This window comes from Rhinolophus ferrumequinum, chromosome 15 (genome assembly GCF_004115265.2).
Source record: "Rhinolophus ferrumequinum isolate MPI-CBG mRhiFer1 chromosome 15, mRhiFer1_v1.p, whole genome shotgun sequence".
Lineage (NCBI taxonomy): Eukaryota > Metazoa > Chordata > Mammalia > Chiroptera > Rhinolophidae > Rhinolophus > Rhinolophus ferrumequinum.
In genome coordinates this window covers 22,399,106-22,427,054 of record NC_046298.1, presented here as the reverse complement: position 1 = coordinate 22,427,054, position 27,949 = coordinate 22,399,106, and the positions used below count along the sequence as shown (strand labels likewise).

The following is a 27,949-nucleotide window of genomic DNA, read 5'->3' as shown; positions in this document are numbered from 1 at the left end:
AAGGGATGGTGGGTTGCACCCCCTGCAACTAGCAACAGCAACTGGACCTGGAGCTGAGCTGCGCCCTCCACAACTAAGACTGAAAGGACAACAACTTGAAGCTGAACAGCACCCTCCACAACTAGGATTGAAAGGACAACAACTTGACTTGGAAAAAAGTCCTGGAAGTACACACTGTTCCCCAATAAAGCCCTGTTCCCCTTCCCCAATAAAATCTTAAAAAAAAAAAAAGTAAGCAGTACATGACTGGACACTTGTGTTGGATATACATGTTATCATGTTGCTAATTGTCTCAGATGGATGCCCTGTCTACTCTTTAACTTTGTACCTTCTACTCTTCCATTTCTTCATATCTATAGGTGAGAGATAAAAAAAAAAGCGTGTTACACAAATACTATGGTGCAACAAACTGATTGTGACATCTGCATGCCGTGAGCACTGAAATACCTTTACAGCCATTGTTCACTCAGTTATATAAAAATACTGACATCTGCTGACTTGTTGGAATGGGCCTTGGGGCTTTATAGCAAAGGTATTGTTTAAGTGACCTATATTCCCTTTATTATTAAGCAACATATTTCCAATCTAAAGTTGGAGATTACCATGGCCTTACAGCTCAGTTAGCCCATTTCTATTTTTGATTTGTCTTTGTCTTATAGAAACCTCTGCAGTTTCGATAACATTTGAAATAACAATCTATTCTGGAAACTACTAAGTGTTAAAATTTATATACTTGCCTAATTCTATACATACAGTAGCCTTAAAAATTCTATATACTTCTTTAAAAGCAGAATGCAAGCTAGAATCTACAATATGGCATTCTAGCTTGGGGTGGCTATAAAAAGGTGACTATTTATCTCTCTAATTGAAATAGTTTATTTTTTCCTTGTGGATGCTGATAATTTTTTTAATACTTTGCCATTAGAATTGTTGTGTGACCTTGGGAGTCTAGTTGGAAATATCCCAAAGGAATAAGCCAGCCATGTCTTGCTTAGCTCAGAGCAGAGATGCCATACGCATCCAATCTAACCTTTTCAAGTGATATTTGTTCACGTCAACCCTAGAGGGGTTTTGCAAACTCTCAGAGGTTCCCATGGCTGGTTGTGGCTGGCTACTCTGTGCCAACTTGGGCAGCAAGAGCTGTGCTAATAAAATCAAGACCAGAAGTAAAATTAAATTTTCTATTTATTTTACGAAAGCATTATTGTAGGCAACTTAACAGTATACAATCTCACTGTGGTAGACTAAATAATGGCCCCTCCCAAAGATGTGTACATCCTAATTCCAGGAACCTGTGAATATATTATCTTACATTGTGTCTTAGTCTGTTCAGATTGCTCTAACAAAATTCCATAGACTGGGCGGCCTATAAACAACAGAAATTTATTTCTCCCGGTTCTGGAGGCTGGGAAGTCCGAGATCAAAGTGCTGGCAAGATTCAGTGTCTGGTGAGAACTTGCTTCCCGGTTCATAGACATCTGGCTTCTTGCTGTGTAGTCACATGGCGGAAAGAGGAAGGGTGCTCTGTGGAGTCTCTTTTATAAGGGTGCTAAACTCATTCATGAGGGCTGTACTCTCATCACCTAATCACCCCCCAAAGGCCCTGTCTTCTAACACCATCACACTGGAGATTAGGTTTCAACATAGGAATTTTGGGGGGACACAGACATTCAGTCTATAGCACAGGTTAAAAGAGATTTTGAAGATGTTATTAAATTAAGGATCTTGAGATGGGGAGATTATTCTGGATTCATCAGCGCGGGCCCAATGTAATCACAGGAGTCCTTATAAAAGGGAGGCAGCAGGGTCAGAACTAGAGCACATACATGAAGACAGAATCAGATGTTGGAGTGGTGTGCTTTGCAGTTGGAGGAAGGGGCCACAAGCCAAGACATATGTGTGGCCTCTAGAAGTTGGAAAAGGCAAGGAAGCAGATTCTTCCCTAGAGGTTTCAGAATAAACACAGTTCTGCCAAAACATTGATTTTAGCCCAAAAGACCCATTTTGGACTTCTGGCTTCTAGAATTGTATAGGTTCTTCCCCTGGCCCAGAAAATATAGGATAAGGTCATTGATGTGAGCATAAGAGATCAAGGTCCTGAACTCCACAGAACGTGAAAGTGCTGTCTGACTGTAGCCTGGCCAGCTCTTAGAAGGAGAAATTAATGACCAAGGATGTGTGGAACAAGGAAAGACTTTCAAAAGCTAGAACTGTAGCCAGGATTGCTGGTCACACAGATAAATAGTTGGTACTGATAAGGCAAAAGTGACAATTACTGCCTTAGGAAAAGGATGACAGTGTTACTCAAGATTTACTTTCTTGTGGGTAAAATAAGCCTTTGGTAATTCTTTCTAACTCTAACTCTTTTTAACTGTCCAGCACTTTTAAAGTCACTACTTTAGGTTTAAATAAACCTGTTGTGAGAAACCATAAAATAAATGAAATGATAACTGAATGTAATTAAGCACAAATCCTGGACTGTTATTTCTTCACATGGAAGCAAAAAACTGTTAAGAGGTAATATGGGTCAACCAATATGTTAGACTAGTTCTAGCTAGAAGTGCTTTTCAAAAAGAATAATTAGTGGAAGAATCTTTGCTTTGCAGGAAAACATTCACTTCTTTTAAACTCAGCAAGTTCTAAAGCTCTCTTGAAACAAGGTTTGGTTGGTCAGTGTTTGAATAACTAATGAATATCTAGGATCTAAATGGGTAAATTTATTGAGTGATTATTGTTGAATAACAGCATAATTAGCATTACTAATAATGTAATTACTAATAAAAGGTAATTAACAAGGTGATTATTAAATGGTATTATCAGTAAGTTAAACATTCTTATTAGTAGGAAATTGGTCCTCAACTATGTCTCTTTTTTTCTCTGATTTATTCTAAGGGGTAAATATTACATTGCTTTTTACTCGTTGCATGATACTACTACCAAATTTTGTAAGCAATGCTCAATCTTGTTTAATGGAAGAGTAAATATTAATGATGTATTTTTTCAATTTTAAAAATTGAGATATAATTGACGTATAACATTATATTAGTTTTAGGTGTAGAACATAATAATTTTATATATGTATATATCGCAAAATGGTCACCACAATAAATTTAGTTAACATCCATCACCACAGAATTACAATTTTTTTCTTGTGATGAGAACTTTTAAGATTTACTCTCTGAGCAACTTTCAAATATACACTACTGTTAATTATAGTCATCATGCTGTATATTACATCCCCAGGACTTATGATCATATAACTGGAAGTTTGTACTTTTTGACCTCTGGTGTATTTTTCAAGAGTCACCTAGTGAAGATAATATATAGTCTTTCCATTTTTATTCTAATAGAATCTGTGAGGTTATGTGTGGTGACCATAAGAATAAAACAATGGAATAGGGCCATGGAAGGTGTTTTCTGGGCTCTAAAAGGAAATTTCCAGGGAGGGGAAACTGGCTTTCTGAAGTGAACAGAGGAGAAGCCCTTGGTGGATGTGTGCTTTTCCTCGGCCTCCAGGTTGGGTGCCTCCCACCCACTACTCCTTGTGCTTTGCTTTCTTCCCCTCCCAGCATAGTCCACCGCCCCCCATACTGTATCTCCTCTCTCCCTAGACCATAAGCACCCCAGGACGAGGCCCACTCTTATCCCTTCCATATCTTCAGGCCTGGCACAATCCCAGGCACATGGTAAGTGCCAACATTGGCTGAATACATAAAATATAGAGTGAAGTGTAAAACTTGTCCAGAGGAAGAGGAAATTAAAATAGAAAAGCCATTTAGAATCGGTTTTGTGTGTGTGTATGTGTGTGTGTGTGTGTGTGTGTGTGTGTGTGTGTGTGTGTGTGCTTCCTCATTAAACTTTGTTTTAATGGGTCTCAAAATTCTGTGACAGATTTTTGGTCAAGTTGTTTCCATTAAAAAGTACTGATTTTAAAAATTAACAACTTAAAAACTGCCACATGCGCACAAAAACAAATGGTCCACAAAACATTCTCCTTTCCTTCTGAAGGTTTTACGATGCATTGTAATCATTAACTAGTCTTTTACTATTGAACTTAAATGGTCAATTGAGACAAATAGTTCTGAGACCATTCTTCAACCACTCATTGAGACTGGGATGGCAAGTATTGGAGATAATATTCATTTAGCCTTCTGAGCTTTCTGGTCACCAAGGTTACCTTGGTGACCTTGCCAGATCCAGCTGCCTTCTGCTATCCACTGCTTTGCTGACACCCATAGCAACTGTCTGTCTCATGTCACAAACAGCAGAACAGTCCAGAAGAGGGTAGTCAGAGAAGCTGTCACCTCAACATGGGCTTGCCAGGAACCAGATCAATGATGGCAGCATCACCAGATTTCAGAAACTTCAGGCCATCTTCCAGCTTTTTCCCAGAATGATCAATCTTCTCCTTCAGCTCAGCAAATTTGCAAGCTGTGTGACAGTCCAGCACAGGTTAATATCCAGCACTGATTGGACCTGGATGGTTCAGGATAATCACCTGAGCCATGAAGCCAACTCCTTTCATTGGTGGGCTACCAGCTACATTGCCATGATGGACATCTTTGACACATTCTTGACATTGAAGCCCACATTGTTTCCAGGAAGAGCTTCACTCAAAGTTGCATGGTGCATTTCAACAGACTTTACTTCAGTTGTAATGTTGACTGGAGCAAAGGTGACCACCACGCCAGGTTTGAGAACACCATTCTCCACTTGGCCCACAGGGACAGTACCAATACCACCAACTTTGTGAGATCCTGGAGGGGCAGGCGCAAAGACTTGTCAGCAGTTCCACTGGCATTGCCATCTTTATGGGTGACATTCTGTCCTTTGAACCAAGGTATGTTAGCATTTGGCTCCAGCATGTAGTCACCATTCCAACCAGAAATTGGCACAAATGTGGGTGCTGACTTCCTTAACGATTTCCCCATATCTCTTCTGGCTATAAGGCAGCTCAGTGGAATCCATTTTGTTGACACCAATTAGTCATTTCACACCCAGTGTGTAAGCCAGGAGAGCATGCTCACGAGTCTGCCCGTTTTTGGAGATAGCTGCTTCAAATTCACCAGCACCAGCAGCAACAATCAGGACAGCACAGTCAGCCTGAGATGTGCCTGTAATCGTGTTTTTGATAAAGTCTCTGTGTCCTGGGGCATCAGTGATGGTCACATAATACTTGCTGGTCTCAAATTGCCACAGGGAGATACCAATGGTGACCCCACGCTCATGTACAGCTTCCAGTTTATCCAAGACCCAGGCAGACTCAAAGGAGCCCTTTCCCATCTCAGCAGCTCCTTCTCAAATTTTCCAATGGTTCTTTTGTCGATCCCACCACATTTATAGATCAGGTGACCAGTAGTGGTAGACTTGCCGGAATCTACATATCCAATGATGACGTTGTTGATATGAGTCTTTTCTTTTCCCATTTTGGGTTAGATTTAGCAGTGGTTTTCACTTATACCCACGTTCTGGCAGCAAACCCGTTGCGAAAAAGGAGTTTTGTGCTTCTTAGAACCTAATCAGAGGCTAGATACTGAAAGTTTTAAGGGGTCACATTAGCAGTAATAAACCAAACTCCACTGGTTCTGGCCCCTAAGCATTTCTAAGAGCTTCCACAGGGCATCTCATCTGTGCGCATGTTTACCATCCAGTTGGCCCCCATAAGATACCCACTTGGTGGACTTTGGAGTTGGGTGCAGACTACCTCATTTCCATTCGTCAGTACCCCAGTCTCCCACGGGGAGCTGGCTTTGGGAGCGCCAGTTGCTCATCACATCCTGCTGCTGTTCCCACCGGCTCCCACCAGGATCCTAGAGGTGCTCTGGAACCCTAGAGAGACCACCTGCTACTTCATGGCCTGAGGCTCGGTAGGGCCATTAGTAGTCTTGCCTGGATTGGATTGTTGTTGTTTTCCATTGATCTTAATCACAGGGCATGGTAATACAAAGAGACACTATAAGGGATCTCCTGTATTCCGGACGTCCTCTTCCTTACCTTTGCTGCAGAATGATAGTCTAATTTCCCCTTAGTAGTCAGGATCAAGCACCCCAGCCAACACCACGACTCCCTTCTTTGCCTGTTGATTCAGAGGCTTGAGGAACCCAAATGTCTGGGTGGCAGGCTGCACTTTCAGTTCAACTGTAGTGTCTCCTGGTGGAAGCATTTCTCCCTCTGAAATCAAGACTTCTAGGCCGGCAGAGGATAAAGTTGTGGGGACAGGAAGCAAAAATGTTGCTAATGGGTCACTAGAGTAACAGTGAGTGATGCCACTCCCATTCCCACCTCTTGATTCCTGGATCTGAGAATCCAGGCTTTTGGAGAGAGAGCGCCATATATTGGACAGTGATTTGGAGTACGTAGAGCTTTCTGGAGAGCCTTCCTCAGCCCTAACAGGTATGGCCACCTCGCTGGTGCTGTAACAGTCTGAAAAAGACTGGTCCACCATTCTGTCAAGCCAGCTGTGTCAGGATGGTGGAGAACACGATAAAACCAGTGAATTTCATGAGCTTGCGTCCATTCCTGCACTTCTTTTGCTGTGAAGTGGGTTCCTTGAGTAGAAGCAATGCTGTATGGAGTACCAGGATGGTGGATAAGACATTCTGGAAGTCCATGAATAGCAGAAGCATTGCATGCAGGAAAGGCAAATCTTTATCCAGAATAAATATCTATTGCAATAAAGACAAACTGCTGCCCCTTCCATGATGGAAGTGGTTCAATGTAATCAACCTGCCATCAGGTGGTTGACTGGGCACCCTGGAGAATGGTTCCTTATCAAGGGCTCAGCATTGGTTTCTGCTGCTGGCAGATTAGGCACTCAGTGGTGGCCGTAGCCAGGTCAGCCTTGTTGAATAGAGATCCATGTTATTGAGCCCATACATAACCTCCATCCCTGCCATCATTGCCACTTTGTTCATGAGTCCATTGGGCGATAACAGAAGTGGGTGGGAAGAGAGGCTGACTGGTATCCACAGAATGGCTCATCCTATCTAGTTGATTCTTAAAATCCTCCTCTGCTGAGGTCACTGTTTGGTGAGCATTCACATGAGACACAATATCTTCACTTATGTTTTGCCCATTCAGAGAGCTCTATCCACAAAGCTCTTTCCCACATTTCTTTGTCACTAATTTTCCAATCATGTTCCTTCCAAATCCTTGACGATCCACTCAAACCCTGGTTATAGACCGCGTATTGGTATAATTGCACATAGAACCATTTCTCCTCTCAAGCAAGGTGAGCAACCAGATGCATTGCCTGAAGTTCAGACCACTGAGAGGATTTCTATTCAACACTGTCCGTCAGGGATGTCCCAGAGAGCTGTAGTGCTACAGCTGTCCACTTTCAGATGGTGCCTGCATGTCATATAAAGCCATCTGTAAACGAGGCCTGAGTCTTTTCTTCGTCTGTCAGCCGATTATAGAGAATTCCCCATGAAGTCATCGGTGCAGCGTGGGAGAAAGATGGTCGTGTAGTAGGAGTGGGGACCATAGGCATTTGGGCCACTTCGTCATGTAACTTACTTGTGCCTTCAGGGCCTGCACCGGCCTGTTCACGTATACCACTTCCATTTCATGATGGAGTGTTGCTGTGCAAACCCAACTTTAGGGGGTGGTGAGTCAGATAACACCCAGTTCAGGATGGGCAGCCCAGGCCGTGTGGTAAATTTGTGGCCCATGGTCAAGTGTTCAGTCTCTACTAAGGCTCAGCAGCAGGCTAAGAGTTGTTTCTCAGAAGGAGAGTAGTTATCTGCGGATGATGACAGGGTCTTGCTCCAACATCCTAAAGGTGTTGTGATTTGCTTTTCCTCTACCTTTTTGTTATATTTGGGCCCACAACAGGTTGTATGATGCCTACTCACATTGGTGAGGGTGATCTTTACTCAGTTTACTGATTTAAATACTAATTGCTTCCAGAAACACCCTTATCCAGAAATAATGTTTTACTACCTATCTGGGCATCCATTAGATCAGATAAGTTGACACAAAATTAACCATTCCACATGGTAACCGTTAGCCACAAGTGGTTATTTAGTTAAAATTAAAAATTCAGATTCTGAATCACACTAGCCATATTTCAAGCACTCAATAACTAGTGGCTACCGTGTTGAACAGTGTGGATAGAACATTTCCATAATCGCAGAAAGTTCTAGTGGACAGCATTGCTTTGGAGGATAAAACCAAGATATGAAAAGATTATCTGACTTTATAGAAATCACAGTACAAGCCTGTGGAACCATAAAGAGAAACGCTCTTCTCTTAATTCCCAGAATATTAGATAATGGTAGGATGACGGAGGGCCGAGGAAGGGGAGTAATGTTTTTAAAACTTCAGCTGGACTCTGAACATCCACATTAGGGTATGTGTGTGTAATTTCAATTCCTCCCCAAACAATGTCATTCTCAAAATCTTTCCGCACAGCTTCCTTCTAGTGTGGAGGTTCCCAACTTTGTTTCTGAAGTTGCTAAAACTTCCGAGAACCTGATGCACATATTGTGACCTGTCTCCACCCCATCCAACCCATTTTCCTATGAATTAAATGAAAAACTGGGAAAAAGATTGGAAGATACGCTGTAGTTTATGACCCTGCTTTAGGCAGACTCACTTATCTGCTTCCAAAGACAAAGTTAAAATGAATCCATTTTCTGGAAATAGGTGAGTAGATAGAGCCCCTCTGTCTGAGTTTTATGTGAATGAACAATGAACTTTTTAGCCAATTCTGGTAGAGCGCCCATTACCCTTTATAATGATAATCATTGCTTCATGAAGATGGTGCTGAAAGGAAGGAGGAAGCCCCTGCCCCTCCCAAAGCTGAAGGCAAAGCAAGTCTTTGAAGGCAAAGAAAGCAGTTGCTGAAAGGCAACAACAGCCACACAAAGAAAGATCTGCATGTCACCCACCTTCCAAAGAGTGCCCCCAGGAGAAACAAACTTGACCAGTATGCCATCATCAAGTTCCCCTAAATACTGAGTCAGCCACGAAGAAGATAGAAGACAATACACTTGTGTTCATGGTGGATGTCAAGGCCAACAAGCACAAGATCAAACAGGCTGTGAAGAAGCTCCATGAAATTGACGTGGCCGAGGTCAATGCTCTGATCAGGCCTGATGGAGAGAAGAAGGCGTATGCTCAACTGGCTCCCGACTCTGATGCCAACAAAACTGGGGTCATCTAAACTGACTCCAGCCGGCTAATCCTAAGTATGAACATTTTCACCGTAAAAAATAATAATATAATCATTGCTAATATTTATTGCAGTGTTACTGTGTATCAAGCACTATGCTAAAGGCTTTGCACACTTGAATAACAATCCTACAAAGAGATTGCTGTTATTAACTCCTCTTTACAAGTGAGGAGGCAACTAGAGGTTCCACCTAGCAGAACCAATATTTAACTCCAGTTCATCTGACTCCAGAGCTTGTGCTCAGAACCTCGCGGCTGTACTTTTTCTTGATGATGTCCCAGCATCATGTTTATTATTCTCTATTGGGTTTGTCCTATTTATTGTATGTCTCTCCTTCAAGACTGGGAACTTCTGAAGGACAAGGTCAGTGCCTTATTTATTGAAATGTGTAGTTGTTTTTGGCTACCAAGGCCCTTCCTGTTTTTGAGTTCCCTCCGCTCCCTGCCGTTACGTAAGTTTACCTCCTCCCATGAAACATAAAAAGACAAGAAATACTCTTTCCCTGTCTTGAGCTATCAGGGCATGGACACAGGCCTTGGCCAATTACCTTTCCCACCTGGGGCAGGCACAGAATATTGAGCTAGTCACACAAAGATGATGAGATCGTTAGTCCTTATTCATGGTGATGGTGGTATCCAGCAGTGGCCTGTGGTGGAAGTAGTGGTAGCATCCTGACCAAGTGGTTTCTACTAAAACATGCTGGTTATCTTCCTGCTCGCTGGCCTTCCACTGCTGCCCTGTTTTCTGTCCATTTTCCAACCCCTGTTCTCCTGCCTTTTATCTTCTTCTTCCAGAATATTCTCTTTTTGTGTAGAGTTGTTTCTGCTGCTTGCAACCAAGCACCATGACTAACACAGTTATCTTTGCATACCTAAAAGAATGGGGTAGTGCATTAGTAAATGTGAAATGAATGGATGAAATCTCATAAGTAGTCAACATACCTTGTAGACAAATGGAATAAAAGGAGGAAGTAAGATAAGAATGAATATGTTATAAGAACTATGGAAAGTGAGATGGGAGGAATATATTTTCCCACTTAAATCCTTTTTTTAACTTGTTAGATGTTGTGCTTGTAATGTAGAAGATCTGATAAAGACAAGGTATAGGAGACATGAAGTGTCATTCTTTTTTTTAAATTAAAATTTATTGGGGTGACAATGGTCAACAAAACTACATAGGTTTCAAATGTACAATTTTATAATATATCATCTATATATTGCATTATGTGTTCACCACCCAGAGTCAGTTCTCCTTCCATTACTGTATATCTGACCCCTTTTCCCCTTTTCTACCATCCCCGTATTCCCTCTTACCCTCTGGTAACCACTAAACTGTTGTCTGTGTCTATTTGCTTGTCTTGTTTCTTTGTTGCCTTCAGTTTTACATCCCACATATGAGTGAAGTCGTATGGTTTTCAGTTGTTTCTGTCTGACTTATTTCACTTAGCATAATGATCTCAAGATCCATCCATGTTGTTGCAAATGGCAGGATTTCATCTTTTCTTATGGGTGAGTAATATTCCATTGTGTATATATACCACATCTTATTTATGCAATCATCTATCAAAGGACACTTTGGTTGTTTCCATGTCTTGGCCGCCATAAATAATGCTGCAATGAACATCAGAGTACATATATCTTTACAGATAAATGTTTTCAGATTTTTGGGGTGGATACCCAGGAGAGGGATTGCTGGGTCATATGGTAATTCTGTTCTTAATTTTTTGAAGAACCTCCATACTGTTTTCCATAGTGGCTGCACCAATTTACATTCCCACCAATGTCTCCACAGCCTTTGTCTCCACAGCCTCTCCAACATTTGTCATTATTTGTCTTGTTGATGATAGCCATTCTAACTGGTGTGAGGTGATATCTCATTGTGGTTTTGATTTGCATTTCCCTAATAGCTAGTGAAGTTGAGCATTTTTCATATATCTGTTGGCCATTTGTATGTCTTCTTGGGAGAAGTTTCTGTTCATGTCCTCTGCCTATTTGTTAATTGGATTGTTTGTCATTTTGTGGTTGAGTTGTATGAGTTCCTTATATATTTTGGATATTAGGCCCTTATCAGAGGCATTGTTTGCAAATATCTTCTCCCATTCAGTCGGTTGGTTGCCTCTTTGTTTTGTTGATGGTTTCTTTTGCTGTGCAGAAGCTTTTTGATATATTCCCATTCATTTATTTTAGCTTTTACTTCCCTTGTCTTTGAGGTCAAATTCATAAAATCCTCTTTGAACCCAAGGTTTATAAGTTTATTCTATGCAGTCTATTGTTTCAGGTCTTATGTTCAGATCTTTGATCCATTTTGAGTTAATTGTGGTACATGTTGACAGATAGCAGTCTAACTTAATTCTTTTGCATGTGGCTTTCCAATTTTCCCAGCACCATTTATTGAAGAGGCTTTCTTTACTCCATTGTATATTTTTGGCTCCTTTGTCTAAAATTATCTGTCCATATTTATGTGGGATTATTTCTGGGTTTTCATTTCTATTCCATTGGTCTATGTGTGTGTGTGTTTTTCTGCCAATACCATGTCATTCTTAAAAATGCAATTAGAAAACAAAAATCCCTGTGCTCAAATCTGAGGTGCAAGCCTTCAGCTTTCTCTGAAGCTTCGTATAAATTCCACTATGAGTCTCTTCAAACAACTGCTTTTCAAATACAGTAACCTCCTCCAGGTCTCCAGTTACTCAGCTCACAGTTTGCAGGAACTTGTCCTGTTCTTGTTTCTTGCCACTTTTACGAAGAGCGAGGATTAGTGTGGCTTCACGTTTTGTAGTCCTCTTTATTAACTTTATTAAAGTCCTCTTTATTAAAGCCAAGACATTAGGAAATGATTTGGTTCAGGCATTCATCAAGAAGTACCATATTTTGCCATGTATAATGTGTATTTTTTGGCCCAAATTTGTGAGGGAAAAATAAAGATGTGCATTATACCTGGGTAGTACTAATTCCGTATCTATATAAATGTTTTTAATTCTTTTATTTATGTTTATGGGTTAAAAGTGTAACTCTAGAAGTCAATAACGATATCCATATGCAAAATAATGTTCTGGAATACGATAATTGGTTTTGTTGAACTTTCGACAAACTTGCAACGACAAAGAGTTCTTAGCCTTCTATGATGCGTAAATATTGTAAATTTTTTATGGGTACATAAAATTTCTTGTACCTTGTATCTGTTCTTGTATTTTGTAATTATTTGTTACATAAAATTTCTTATACTGTAACATGTTACGAAATAAATGCTAAAATTCCTTTATAATGCAAAAAAACAAGCACCTAAATGTAAAGAAATAAAAATTTGAATTAAAAAATTAAAACGAAAGATTTTTCCCCCTGAAAGTTTGGGCTAAAAACGTGCGTGCACATTATACACAGGAGCACATTATATATAGCAAAATATGATATTTTATAATTAAAGCTGATAATGAGCTCTGTGATACTCCACAGGCATCCAAGTAGACATTTGACTTCACACGAAATACAAGTGAATAAATGAGTGATGTGAGCAAGAATACAAGAAAATCACTAAAAATTTGTATAGAAAAATGTTCACCTGTTTGGCAACACATCAAAAACAGTTAATTAGATGGGACATCATAGGAATGGCGGCAGCGGGGTGCACTTTCTGAGTTCTCCTCCGGATCTTATTACAAACGGGACCTATAACCCATCAAAGAACTCTTTGCTCATCACACAGAACAACAGCTAAGAGACTCGTGGAAGGATTACTTGAAGGTGCGCTAATTGGGCGAGCAGGGGAAAGAAGGAAGGGAGTGGAGTGAAAACGCGCAGGACCCCGGCGGGGTCTCGGCCGGCAGTGGCGGCGGCGGCAGTGGCGGCGGTGAAAACCGCGGTGGCACCCGCAGTTCCGGGCACGCATGGGATCCCAGGGCGGAACGGAGAGCACAGAGGCCAGGAGGTGGGCTCTTTCCCTGCATCCCACGGCTGATTTCTCCCGCTGGGAGGGCGGCTAGTGGGCCCTAGGGCGGACAAAGAACACAGACTCCATACTTGGGCCCCTCCCTCCCGCTCCTCCAATCCTACCCCAGTCCTTCCAGAGACTTAAACTGGACCCTGAACTGAGGAGTAGTGTCAGATTACAGAGGAGCCGTAGTAGTGCTCAGGCTCTGGGAAGACTGACAGGCAGCCCTGACCTAGGGAAGAGGCTGGGAAGAATGTGATTTTGGCTGGGCTAGGAGAGAAGAGACTCCCCCACCCCCAGCCCCCACCTTTTCTGGCCTGCGGGAAGAGGGTGACGCGTGGCTGGGCTGGGAGAGAGAAGACCCCTCCATCCCCAGCCCCCACCCTTTCTGGCCTGCCTAGGGCGGGGCAAGTGCTACTGCCGAGACACTCCCAGGGATCAGCAGTAAGCAGCAGACGCAGCTCTGGGCTTTCAGCAGCTCAGAAATCTCCCGCCCGCACCCCCCCATACACACACACACTGAAGAAGTGCCCTAAGACTCAGGACTACTGGACACGGGGCTGGTGGTGCTACTCTCTGTGCATATGTGCAGGCAAGGGCAGAAACTGCACTGACTTTGTAAAAACTATCATCCAGACCCCTCAGGCCCACGCATTTAAATCTACAGTCCCAAAGTCACTCTGGGCACCAGGTGACCGGCTCTGCCTGCGCAATAAGCAGGGGGCTGTTTGGTACAGCAGAGGACAACCTGGACATTACTTGGTGGGCTTAAGCCAAGACTGGCGCTGCTTTTTGTTTTGCTTTGTTTTGTTTTGCTTTATCTTTGTATCTTTGATATCTTTTCCTGTGTCGAGTGGGGGTTATCGGGTGTTTTTACATGTGAATGTATTTGATTTTTTTCTTTGTTGTTGTTGTTGTTGTTGTTGTTGTGCTTGGTGATTTGCTTTGTTCTGAAACTTCCCTACCAGGGCCCAGCTTAAGAGGCACAAGATTCAACATATCCAGAGGCCAACTCCAGACCAAACCAGAGTACTACTGGGTTTGACCTACAAGTCACACACCCAGAGGGAATTCTCTGCAGGCACTAGAGCCCATAGAGGCCAAACCACATTTAAGTGGTCAACCCTCACACAGCAGAACGCCCTGAGGTGGGCAGAGCCAAGTCTCACAACGAATCAGCCTAGGAGTTAACCCCACCTACTCACAAGCAAAAAGCAATAAAAGATCTTCTTGGACAGGACAATATACACAACACAAGAGTCACCTTTGGAGCACATGCAGAGGAGAAGAACGAAGTAGTGCAAGTCAAATATAAAGGACACATACTACATAAGATAACCTAGCAAGAACTAAGAACTCTAGGGGATCTACCTAATACATCAAAGCAAACACAGAGAGTCAGCCAGAATGGGGAAACAAAGATACACGTCCCAAATAAAAGAACAGAAGAAACCTCCACAACTGGAACCAAATGAAGCAGAGGTAACCAACCTTTCAGAGACAGAGTTCAGAACACTGGTGATAAGAATGTTTAAGGAGCTTAGAGAAGACATAAAGAAGGATGTAGAAATCATAACGAACAACCAGTTAGAACTAAAGAACACAATTACTGAAATTAAGAACTCACTTGAAGGAATTACCAGCAGGTTAGATGAAGCAGAGGATCGAATCAGCGACTTAGAAGACAAGGTAGCAGAGATCACCCGGAACAACAGAAAGAAAAAAGAATAAAAAACAATGAGGATGGCTTAAGAGACCTCTGGGATAACATCAAGCGCAACAACGTGCACATCATAGGAATACCAGAAGGTGAAGAGAGGAAGCAAGGGATTGAGAACATATTTGAAGTAGTAATGTTCGAAAACTTCTCCAACCTGATGAAGGAAACCAACATACAAGCGCAGGAAGTGCAGAGAGTTCCAACCAGGATAAACCCAAACAGGTCCACACCAAGACACATTACAGTTAAAATGGCAAAGCTTAAAGACAAAGAGAGCAAGAGAAAAGCAGCAAGAGAAAGACAGAGGGTTACATACAAGGGAACTCCCATAAGACTATCAAATGACTTTTCTACAGAAACATTGAAGGCCAGGAGGGAGTGGCAGGAGATACTCAAAGTGATGGAAAACAAAGGCCTACAACCTAGATTGCTTTATCCAGCAAGGCTGTCATTTAAAGTTGATGGAGAGATAAAGAGCTTTCCAGAAAAAACTAAGCTAAAGGAATTTATTACCACCAAGCCAGCATTGCAAGAAATACTAAAAGGACTTCTGTAAATAGAAGAAAGATCAAAACAACCTAACTACAAATTTAAAAATGGCAATAACTATGTACCTATCAATAATCACTTTAAATGTAAACGGATTAAATGCTCCAATCAAGAGACATAGGGTGGCTGACTGGATAAGAAAGCAAGACCCTTGTATATGCTGTATACAAGAGACTCACCTCAGAACAAAAGACACACACAGGCTGAAAGTGAAGGGTTGGAGTAAGATATTTCATGCAAATGGAAATGAGAAAAAATCCGGAGTTGCAATACTTATATCTGACAAAATAGACTTTAAAATGAAGAACATATTAAGAGATAAAGATGGGCACTATATAATAATAAAGGGATCCATCCGACAAGAGGACATAACCCTAGTAAACATCTATGCACCCAACATAGGAGCACCTAAATATATAAAACAGGTACTGACTGACATAAAGACAGAGATCAACAGTAACACTATCATAGTAGGGGACTTCAACACACCTCTGACAACAAAGGACAGGTCTTCCAGACAGAAAATCAATATGGAAACAACAGCCTTAAATGATACATTGGACCACTTGGATTTAATCGATATTTTCAGAACATTTCACCCCAATGCTGCAAAATACACGTTTTTCTCAAGCGCACATGGAACATTTTCCAAGATAGACCATATGTTAGGCCACAAAACAAGTCTTGATAAATTTAAGAAAATTGAAATCATTCCAATTGTCTTCTCTGATCACAATGCTATGAAATTACAAATGAACTACAGGAAAAAAACTGGAAGACACACCAATTCATGGAGGCTGAATAACTTATTACTAAATAATGAATGGGTCAAGCAGGAGATCAAGGAAGAAATCAAAAGATATCTCGAGACAAACGAAAATGAAAACATGACGACCCAAAATCTATGGGATGCCGCGAAAGCAGTCCTAAGAGGGAAATTCATAGCTTTGCAGGCCTACCTAAAGAAACAAGAAACATCACTAATCAACAGTTTATCTTCACACTTAAGGGATCTGGAAAAAGAACAGCAAAATAAGCCCAAAGGGAGCACAAGGAAGGAGATAATAAAGATCAGAGCAGAAATAAATGAAATAGAAACCAGAAAAACAATACAAAAGATCAATGAATCCAAGAGTTGGTTCTTAGAGAAGATAAACAAAATTGACAAACCTTTAGCCAGACTCATTAAAAAAAGAGAGAGAGGACCCAAATTAATAAAATCAGAAATGAAAGAGGAGAAGTGACAACGGACACCGCAGAAATACAAAAAGTTTTAAGAAATTACTATGAGCAACTATATGCCAACAAATTTGACAATCTGGAAGAAATGGACAATTTTCTAGAGGCGTACAACCTTCCAAGGCTAACTCAAGAAGAAACAGAAAACCTGAATAGTCTGATTACCACCAGGGAAATTGAATCAGTAATCAACAATCTCCCAACAAACAAAAGCTCTGGACCAGATGGCTTTACAGGTGAATTTTACAAAACGTTCAAAAAAGAATTATCACCTATTCTCCTCAAGCTCTTCCAAAAAATCCAGAAGGAGGGAAGGCTCCCAAACACTTTTTATGAGGCCACTATCACCCTGATCCCAAAATCAGACAAAGACACCACAAAAAAAGAAAACTATAGGCCGATATCTCTAATGAACATAGATGCAAAAATCATCAACAAAATATTAGCGAACAGAATTCAGCAATACATTAAAAAGATCATACACCATGATCAAGTGGGATTCATCCCTGGTATGCAAGGGTGGTTCAACATCCGCAAATCAATTAATGTCATACACCACATTAACAAAATGAAAAATAAAAATCACATGATCATATCAATAGATGCAGAAAAAGCATTTGATAAAATCCAACAGCCATTTATGATAAAAACCCTTAAGAAAGTGGGAATAGAGGGATCATATCTCAACATAATAAAGCCCATATATGACAAACCCACAGCTAACATCATACTCAATGGGGAAAAGCTAAAACCATTCCCCCTAAGATCAGGAACAAGGCAAGGTTGCCCACTATCTCCACTTCTATTCAACATAGTGCTGGAAGTTCTAGCTACAGCAATCAGACAAGAAAAAGAAATAAAAGGCATCCAAATTGGTAAGGAGGAAGTAAAATTATCATTATATGCAGATGATATGATACTATATGTAGAGAACCCTAAAGACTTCACCAAGAAGCTATTAGAGCTGATAGGTGAATTTAATAAAGTAGCAGGATACAAAATTAATATTCAGAAATCAGTTGCATTTGTATATACCAATAATAAAACATCAGGAGGAGAAATTAAAAAACAATCCTATTTACAATTGATCCAAAGACTATAAAATACCTGGGAATAAATTTAACCAAAGACGTAAAAGATCTGTACTCAGAAAATTATAAGACACTGAAGAAAGGAATGAAAGAAGATATAAATAGATGGAAACACATATCATGTTCATGGATAGGAAGAATTAATATAGTTAAAATGTCCATACTGCCTAAGGCGATATACATATTCAACGCAATTCCTATCGAACTACCAACGACGTTTTTCACAGAAATAGAACATATAATCCTAAAATTTATATGGGACCATAAAAGACCCCGTATAGCCTCAGCAATCTTGAGAAATAAGAACAAAGTGGGAGGTATAACAATACCTGACTTCAAATTATACTACAAGGCTACAGTAATCAAAACAGCATGGTACTGGCATAAAAACAGACACATAGATCAATGGAACAGAATAGAGAGTCCAGAAATAAATCCATGCCTATATGGTCATTTAATCTACGACAATGAAAGCAAGAATGTACGATGGGGTAAAGACAGCCTATTCAATAAATGGTGCTGGGAAACCTGGACAGACACATGCAAAAAAATGAAGCTGGACCACCTCCTTACACCATATACAAAAATAAATTCAAAATGGCTTAAAGACTTAAATGTAAGATCTGAAACCATAAAATACCTAGAAGAAAATATAGGAAGAAACTTCACAGACATTACCCGGAGTAAGATTTTTACTGATATATCCCCTCATGCGAGGGAAGTAAGAGAAAAAATAAACATGTGGGATTATATCAAACTAAAAAGTTTTTTCACAGCAAAGGAAACCATCAATAAAACAAAAAGGGATCCTACTGAATGGGAAAAGATATTTGCCAATGATACATCTGATAAGGGATTAATATCACAAATCTATAAACAACTCACTCAACTCAACTCCAAAAAAACAAACGACCCAATTAAAAAATGGGCAGAGGACTTGAAGAGACATTTTTCTAAAAAGGACATACAGATGGCAAACAGACATATGAAGAAATGCTCAACCTCACTAACCATCAGAGAAATGCAAATAAAAACCACAATGAGATACCACCTCACCCCAGTCAAAATGGCTATCATCAATAAATCAACAAACAACAAGTGCTGGCACGGATGTGGAGAAAAGGGAACGCTTGTGCACTGTTGGTGGGATTGCAGATTGGTGCAGCCACTATGGAAAACAGTATGGAGGTATCTCAAAAATCTGAAAATGGAGCTACCCTATAATCCAGTAATTCCACTCCTAGGTATCTATCCGGAGAAATCCAAAACTCCAATTCAAAAATCTTTATGCACTCCTATGTTTATTGCAGCACTATACACAATAGCTAAGACATGGAAACAACTGAAATGCCCCTCGGTAGATGACTGGATTAAGAAACTGTGGTACATTTATACAATGGAGTATTACGCAGCCATAAAGAAGAAAGAAATCTTACCATTTGCAACAACATGGATGGACCTAGAGAACATTATGTTAAGTGAAATAAGTCAGACAGAGAAAGATAAGTACCATATGATCTCACTTATATGCGGAATCTAAAGAAAAGAATAAGTGAATGAACTAATCAGAAATAGTTTTGGAGACAAAGAGGAAAAACTGAGGGTTGCTAGATGGGTGGGAGGGTGGGGGTAAGGGGGAAGGTGAGGGGATTATAAAACAATCAGTAACCACAAGATGGCCATGGGGTTTTGAAAATTAATCTGGGGAACGTAATTTCGTGGTTACCAGAGGGTAAGGGGGTTGGGGGTTGGGAGATGAGGTTAAGGGGGATCAAATATATGGTGATGGAAGGAGAACTGACTCTGGGTGGTGAACACACAATGTAATTTATAGATGATGTGATACAGAATTGTACACCTGAAATCTATGTAATTTTACTAACAATTGTCACCCCAATAAATTAAAAAAAAAAAGAAAGGTTCTAGGGAAAAAATAAATAAATAAAAAATTAAAATTAAAAAAACAAACAGTTAATTATATATTATTCGTAGGCATAAAAGTTGTTCTTTTTTTGTTTTGTTTTAAAGTTTTTTGGAATTTATTGATTTGTATTTAAAAAGAACTGTTGACAAAGGTTCACCAGAAATAATCTGGCCAAGTGGGAAAATACAGTTAATAATACTGAAACACTACTAAAGTAATTCCAAGGCATATGGTTTATATGACATAACAATATCTCTTAGATGCTGTCATTGATATGAAAACTGACTGCTACTCACTTTTCTAAACACACAGTCATATAATTAACAATATTCAATCACTTCTTTCTTGAATATATAAAAATGAAAATACCAATTAAAAAACTAATATGTCTTCTCTTTAAATGTTTCTTGCATATACCATTTCAATGTTTTCATTCAACAGTGGTGTGGTTTAAGAGATTTTTCATTTACAAGTCAAACAACAATCCACCTAAAGGGAACTGATAGTCTATAGGTTCATAGTGCAAATAAAGAGTTCAGGAATGCAGCAACTGACATTTCTAAAATCCAAAACAATAAAATTCCTAGAAGATACATGCAATAAGTTCTGCTAAGCAGCTGGCCACAGAACTAGAACATTTGATAACTTTATCCATGATTTCAATGGGACTCCAAATATTTCCAAACTCAACTTGAACTCTCATCTCAGGCTTTGTATTTTGCTTTTCCGGTTTCATTAATAACACATGATTCAAAGCCCTGAAGTATTCATTATAGTTAAGGGCATATCCTACAGCAAACTTGTCTGGAATCTGAAATCCAACGAAATCTGGTCTATACCCAGCACTTGGAGTGATCCTTTTTACCAGCAAGCTTGCGACCTTGACCATTTTTGGATTATGCTGCTTGACCAAGAAAAGCAATTATCAATTATATCTTCAATTGTCAATTATATCTTAAACAATCAAGACATTTTTTCCAGTTAAAGTTGAGAAATCATCTCTAATTACTTTTATGTCTCCTGTTACCTGGTCATTACAGTAGCTCTTCAGTCTAATAAAATCTAGTCATAGGAATGGATCTATCACTATTTCTGTTCAGTGCTTTGATGTAATCCAGCAGGTCAGCAAAGAATTGATAGCCCACCTTGAGTATGCAGAGGCTATGGTGTGATGGTCTCCCATTTCCATCATCACACTCGAGCAAGCCATTTGATCCTGGCTGTAATAAGTCCGTGAGGAATAAACACCTTTTCCAAATCCTCAGTGTAATGATTAGGTGTACAAATAAATTGAGGTCATAACCTGGTTCATCATCACTAATCACGATGCTCGGGCTGCGAGTCGTCATCATGGAACCAGCAGGTGCGCCGGCTGAGTGAGTCCCAAGTTGTGCTTTTCTTGAATAATTATTTAATGGTCTAAACCGAGCTGGACTTTCTTAGCTTGGTTCTATACCCTGTTACACTTGTATCAGTCAGGGGTCCCCAGAGGAGGGAGGCACATTCAAGATTCTGCCTGCTATTCATTTTATCTATGAGAGAGGGAGACAGAGACAGAGACAAAGGGAGAGGCAGAGACACCAGAATACACTGTATTTCAGACTCCAAACTCCCTGCCATTAGCTTATGAGGCTCTGCGTGAACATTAAGATCCTACCCACATCTCCAATTTTATCTTCTCACGCTATGCAGTTCTCTTCTCCAAACTTCCTGGTCTGCTAACTCTCAAACACATCTCTGTTACTGTCTTTGTCTTAAGTAGACATTTTGTAGTATGCCATTTTAATTCCTTTGTCATAACTTTTACTATATTTTTGAGGTTGTTTTTTTTTTTTTTTTTTTTTTGCAGTGGTTGCTCTTGGAACTACAGTTAACATCTTACCCTATAAGAATCTAGCTCTGATTAATACAACTTAATCTCAATACTACAGATATTTGCTCCTATATAGCTTTATTCTCTCCTCCTCCTTTGTGCTAGTATTGTCATACAGATTACATTTTTATGAACTGAATTACGTGCATACCGACACCAATTTATAATAATTGCTTTATGCAGTTGTCTTTTAAATCAGATAGGAGAAGAAAAGAGACTTACCAACAAAAATACATTAATAATATCTTTTATGGTTACCTCTGTAGTTGCCTTTACTTTCTTTATTTCTTCATGTAGATTTAAGGTACTGTATAGTGACTTTTCATTTCAGATTGAAGGACTCTCTTTAGCATATCTTGCAGGGCAGGACTGCTAGTGATGAATTCTCTCAGTTTTATTTTTCTGAGAATATCTTAATTTCTTTTTAATTTTTGCAGGGTAGTTTTGCCAAATACAGAATTCTTGATTGCTAATTTTTCTTTCAGCACTTCAAATATGTCACCCCATTGCTTTCTGGCTTCTGCAGTTTCTGATGAGATATCAGCTTTTAATCTTGTTGATGCTCCTTTGAATGTGATGAGTTGCTTCTCTTGCTGCTTTTGAGATTCTCTCCTTGTCTTTCAAAAATTTGATTAGCACCTAACCCCAGTCAGAATGACTATCATCAACAAGACAAATAGTAACAAGTGTTGGAGAGGCTGTGGAGAAAAAGGAACCCTCATACACTGTTGGTGGGAATGCAGACTGGTGCAGCCGTTATGGAAGGCAGTGTGGAGGTTCCTCAAAAAATTACAAATAGAATTACCATATGACCCAGCAATCCCTCTCCTGGGTATCTACCAAAAAAATCTGAAAACATTTATACATAAAGACATGTGTGCTCCAATGTTCATTGCAGCTTTGTTTACGGTGGCCAAGACATGGAAGCAACCAAAACGTCCTTTGGTAGATGAATGGATAAAGAAGTTGTGGTATATATACACAATGGAATACTATTCGGCGATAAGAAAAGATGATATAGGAACATTTGTGACAACATGGATGGATCTTGAGAGTATAATGCTAAGTGAAATAAGTCAGACAGTAAAAGCAGAGAACCATATGATTTCACTGATATGTGGTATATAAACCAAAAACAACGAAAGAACAAGACCAACAAATGAGAAACAAAAACTCATAGACACAGACAATAGTTTAATGGTTACCAGAGGGTAAGGGGGGTGGGGGGTGGGAGATGAGGGTAAGGGGGATCAAATATATGGTGATGGAAGGAGAACTGACTCTGGCTGGTGAACACACAATGGGATTTATAGATGATGTAATACAGAATTGTACACCTGAAATCTATGTAATTTTACTAACAATTGTCACCCCAATAAATTTAAAAAAATTTTGATTATGATGTACCTTGGTGTGAGCCTTTTTCTGTTTATTCTAATTGGAGTTTGTTGAGCTTCTAGCTACAGATTAATTTTTTCAATCGAATCTGGGGTGTTTTTAGCCATTATTCTTCAAATATTCTTTTTGCTCCTTTCTCTCCTTTTCTTCTGGGCACATTATGTTGGCACACTTAATGGTGACTCAGAGGTCTCTGCGGTTCTGTGCACTTTTGTCCATTCATTTTCCTTTCTCTTCCTCTGACTGGATAATCTCCATTGACCTATCTTAAAGTTCTCTGATTCTTTCTTCTGCCTGTTCAAATATGTTGCTGAGTCCCTCTAGTGAATTTTTCATTTCAGTTATTATACTTTTCAAGTCTAGAATTTGTATTTGGTTCTTTTTCATAAATTCTATCTCTTGATATTTTCTGTGGTGAGATAGCATTCTCAAACGTTGCTTTAGTTCTTTATAAATGTTTCATTTAGTTAGTTGAACATATTGAAGATAGCTGATTTAAAGTCTTTGTCTACTGAGTCCAATGTCTGGGTTTCTTCAAGAACGGTTTTTATTGATTGCTTTTTTCCTGTGTATGGGCTATAGTTGTTTCTTTGTATGTCTCATAATTTTTAATTGAAAACTGGAATTTTAAGTAATATAATCTGGTAAATCTAGAAATCAGATTTCTTTATACTCTCCCACCAGGATTTGTTGTTGTTGCTGTTTGTCATTATTGTTTTTGTTTGTTTGTTATAGTGACCTTTCTGATGTATTTCTGTAAAATCTGTATTCCTTGGTCATGTTTGGCCATTGAGGTCTCTGCTTGGTTTGCTTAGTGTCAACTAATTATTGGACAAGATTTTCTTAAATACTTGGAACCAATAAATCTTTGCCAAAGGACTTTGTGTGCATATTGAGGCTTGCTTTCAATACTCAGCCAGGCAGTTGATAATTCCATCTTATCCTTTACTTCCTGCTTGTGCAGAGCCTCAAGGTCAACTAGAGGTGAGAATTTAGGGCTCTCTCATGTTATTCTTGAGCTTGCACATAACCTAACATGTATGTCTTTCTAAATTCCCAAGAATGAATTGGAGCTCATCATACATAGCTCTGTGAAAATCTCATAACCCAGCTTTTCCTTTTAAGCTCTTTTTTTTTATTTAAATAAAGCCTATTGTTTGCCCCAGCTGTTATCCACACCTCAGGCAACCATGAAATTAAACAATTGTCTCTAAATGTTTTTGACAAATGTCTCTGGGGAAAAGGCTTTTTTCACTAGGTGAGCTTCAAATCAGGTGAAATAAAGACCGCCTTGCAAGTGGAATTTCAGGGAACAGTCATACAAGTCAAATCATGAGAATTCTTTGGGAAGGAGGCTTTGAAGGAGCTGCAACCCCAGCTCCCTCTGCTGGCTGCCAGACTACTGGATTTCCCCATGACTTCAGACTACTGGTTTTCAAGGTTACTGTGGAGATGGAGAGAGAGTGTTAGAACGAGGGCAAGTTAAAAATGCCATAGTGCTTGCCATTCTTACCAAGATTTGGCCACTTTTCTTGAATAAATGTTCCCTGGATTGGTGCAAGATGTTAGCTAATTTTTAGAATTCTGAAAAATTTAACCAGTTTTCTCATTGCTTTATGGGGGAGAAAACTTTTGGAAGTTCTGTAAATCCATGAGCCTACCCTAAAGATATATTGAATCAATATCGCAGAGAATTGGGCAAAAATCTGCATTTTTATATGCATCTCCAAGTAATTCTTATTAAACCCTAAAATCTGAGAAACTACCACTTCAAAATCATTGGTTGCCACCATATTTTAAAATTGACCTTACTGAGCAGGCAAAACAGTGGAATTTACATGGTGCCAGAAACTTCAGAACCTGCAACTAAGGATCATACCACTCTTTTCTTGCTTTCTTCACCGCCTGCCACATAAAGAATGGAAAACATCCCTAATATTAGGGATCTTATGTCCAAACAGTATGCACATTGCCACAAGACCTTAATGTTCTTGTTTTCCATAAAACAGCTATGTTTCCAATGCCCTGAATGCTACTGGAGACAGTTAAAGGTGATGTGGTTTAAAGGATCTTAACCTTTATAAGAATCATTTAAATCACATCGCAAAACACGAATAGAAGGGCGGCCAGATGGCTCAGTTGGTTGAGCGTGAGCTCTGAACAATGAGGTTGCCGGTTCGATTCCCACATGGGCCAGTGAGCTGTGCCCTCCACAACTAGATTGAAGACAATGAACTGCCGCTGAGCTTCTGGAGGGGCAGCTGGATGGCTCAGTTGGTTAGAGCGCAGAGCACAGCTCTCAACAACAAGGTTGCCAGTTCAATTCCCGCATGGGATGGTGGGCTGTGCCCCCTGCAACTAAGATTGAAAACGGTGACTGGACTTGGAGCTGAGCTGCGCCCTCCACAACTAGATTGAAGGACAACAACTTGGAGCTAATGGGCCCTGGAGAAACACACTGTTCCCCAATATTCCCCAATTAAAAACACACACAATATGAATAGAAATAAAAACAGCCATTTCCTGTTCTGATCTCTGCTTGAAAATTAACAACCTGCATAACTGGAAATTATAAATCAAATTAATAGGGAAGTAAATTACCATCTTTTACTTCTGAACTAAAGGCATACAGATGGGTGCAATCGAGCTCACACCCTGTTTTTAATAATATATTAAGTAGTCAATGATGTTATGGTGGTGAGGATACAGTTGGCCAAAATTAATGCATATTTGGAGCTCAGTCTTTACTAACTCAGCCTGAAGAGCATAGAGGGAGACTTATTTTTCAAAAAGACTCATAATAAGAACCTGTTTTGCAAGATGGGTGTGTGGATTTGTGGCCACCATGTGCAAGCTTTTCGTGAGTGCAGCTTCTTCCTGAGGCTTCCTGGCCTGGCTCCTTTGCTAGCTGTACAGCTTTGGACTAGTTTGTTAACATCTCTAATTCCCATTTCCCTCATGTGGAAAGTGAGCATAATAATGGTGTATATTCACAGAACTGCTGTGAGGATTACTGCAATAATCCAAGTGAAGCTCTTAGCATAACGCCTGGCATAGCTTGCATGAAGCATGCAGTAAGGCTGATTATAATTGTTTTCATTGTGGTGATATAGGTATGAAGTGCTCAGCATAGTGGCTACTGTGTAGCCGATGCCCTAAATCTGTGCTACACAACATGGTAGCCGCTGGCCATACGTGGCTACTGAGCACTAGAACTGTGGCTGGTGCAAACTGAGATATACTGAGTGTGTAAAACACCACATTGGACTTCAAAGACTTAATGCATTGGGGGAGGCAAAAGAAAGGGGGAGAAAAGACTTAATGCATTAAAAAAAGGAATAAAATATCTCATTAAAAATTTTTAGAGTGATGGAATCTTGATAATACTTTGGGTGTATTTGGTTAAATAAAATATATCATTAAAATTAGTTTCACCTGTTTCTTTATATCTTCTTAAGTGGGGCTACTAGAAAATTTAAGTTTCCATAGGGGGCATCTGTTAGTGGCTTCCACATCATCTCCTATGAAACGCACTTTATTCAGATTGCATTTAACCCATTCATTGCTGTCTCCTCTGAGGCAGGCTGTGCATGAGGACTATGCCAAGTACCTCAGGAGTGTACAAGGAGGAGAGCCGTGGCCACGGTTGTTGTGGAGGAGGTGGCATCGGAACAGCTGCTCACTGTCTCCAGAGGTCAACCGGAGACTCCAGGCTGCTGACTTTCTGTGGGCTTTGCTCCCTTCAGAACGTTTTGAAAGCATGAAAGACATCATTACATCTCTACCCTGGGAAAATCTGCCAGCCAGACAAGTCCTGGCTTTCCAGTAAAGGACCAAATCAAGGTAAGCGGTATTCTGATAGCTGAACCTTAATCTGAGTATTTGGCCTCATGTGCATTTACATTATTTACAGTATTTACAGTATTTACATTATGTAGTGAGTAGTAGCTAAACATTGATGGAAAAGTTATCTGCCTTTCGAGGACATCTAAATAACAATGTATAAAAATATATAATGCCACGCCACGGATACTGTTTTTTTGTTGTTTATTCAGTTTGATTTGGGAAGACAGTATTCAATGGCTACTGTGATAATCTTGAAGTTCTGAGGGACTTTGAAAAGACATTGCTGACCAGACAGTTTTTTGTCTTTCTGTCAAAAACCACTTCATGAATGAGATAGTCAATAGGTCTATTTTTAAGGAGATTCATGGAGAGAGGCAATGCTTTGTTTATTTGTTTTTAATCATCCATGGCTCCATGAAGAAACAGGTCTATTACTCATAGTAATAGGGGTGCAATAAGATGCTGTGACTCTTTTTAAACAAATAACAGCTTTATCGAGACAAAATTCATATACTGTATAATTCACCCATTTAAAGTGCACAGTTCAGTGGCTTACAGTATACTCACCAAGATGTGCAACCATCACCACAGTCCACTTTAGAACATTTTCATCACCCCCGAAAAGAAACACTGCATCCTACAGCCATCACCCCCTGGAGTGGGTTGATTGTGGCCCCAAAAGATATGTCCACCTGGAATCTCAAAATGTGACCTTATTTGGAATAAGTGTCTTTGCAGAGGTAGTGAAAGATCTTGAAATGGGATCATTCTGGATTAGGGCCATTAAATCCAATGCTGAGTGTCTTTATGAGACAGACAAGGAGAACATGCAGTGACACAGAGTGAAGATGGAGGAAGAGATTAGAGGTATAAAACCCTAAGCCCAGGGCCACAAAAAGACTGCCAGCAACCCGGCAGGAGAGAGGTAGGGTACGAATTCCCCCTCAGAGCTCCCAGAGGGAACCAGTCTTGCCAACACCTTCATTTTGGACTTCTGGCCTTCTGAACTGGGAGACGATAAATTTCTGTTGTTTCAAGCTGCCAAGGTTGTGGTAATTTGTCCTAACTGTCCTAGGTAATTAGTGTATTCCAACCTCCCCATCTTCTCCCAGCCTCTGGTAACCAACAGTCTACTTTCTGTCTTTATAGATTAGCCTATTTTGGAATCATACAATATGTAGTTTTTTCTAACTGGCTTCTTTCA

The 27,949-nt window shown here is 39.9% G+C and overlaps 3 pseudogenes; all 3 read right to left on the bottom strand.

Annotated features, from left to right (window-relative positions):
* Positions 1-331: 331 nt before the first annotated feature.
* Positions 332-5,426, bottom strand: LOC117035320 (putative elongation factor 1-alpha-like 3; annotated as a pseudogene).
* Positions 5,427-5,845: 419 nt separating this feature from the next.
* Positions 5,846-9,006, bottom strand: LOC117035319 (uncharacterized; annotated as a pseudogene).
* Positions 9,007-20,332: 11,326 nt separating this feature from the next.
* Positions 20,333-20,986, bottom strand: LOC117035037 (hypoxanthine-guanine phosphoribosyltransferase-like; annotated as a pseudogene).
* Positions 20,987-27,949: the final 6,963 nt, after the last annotated feature.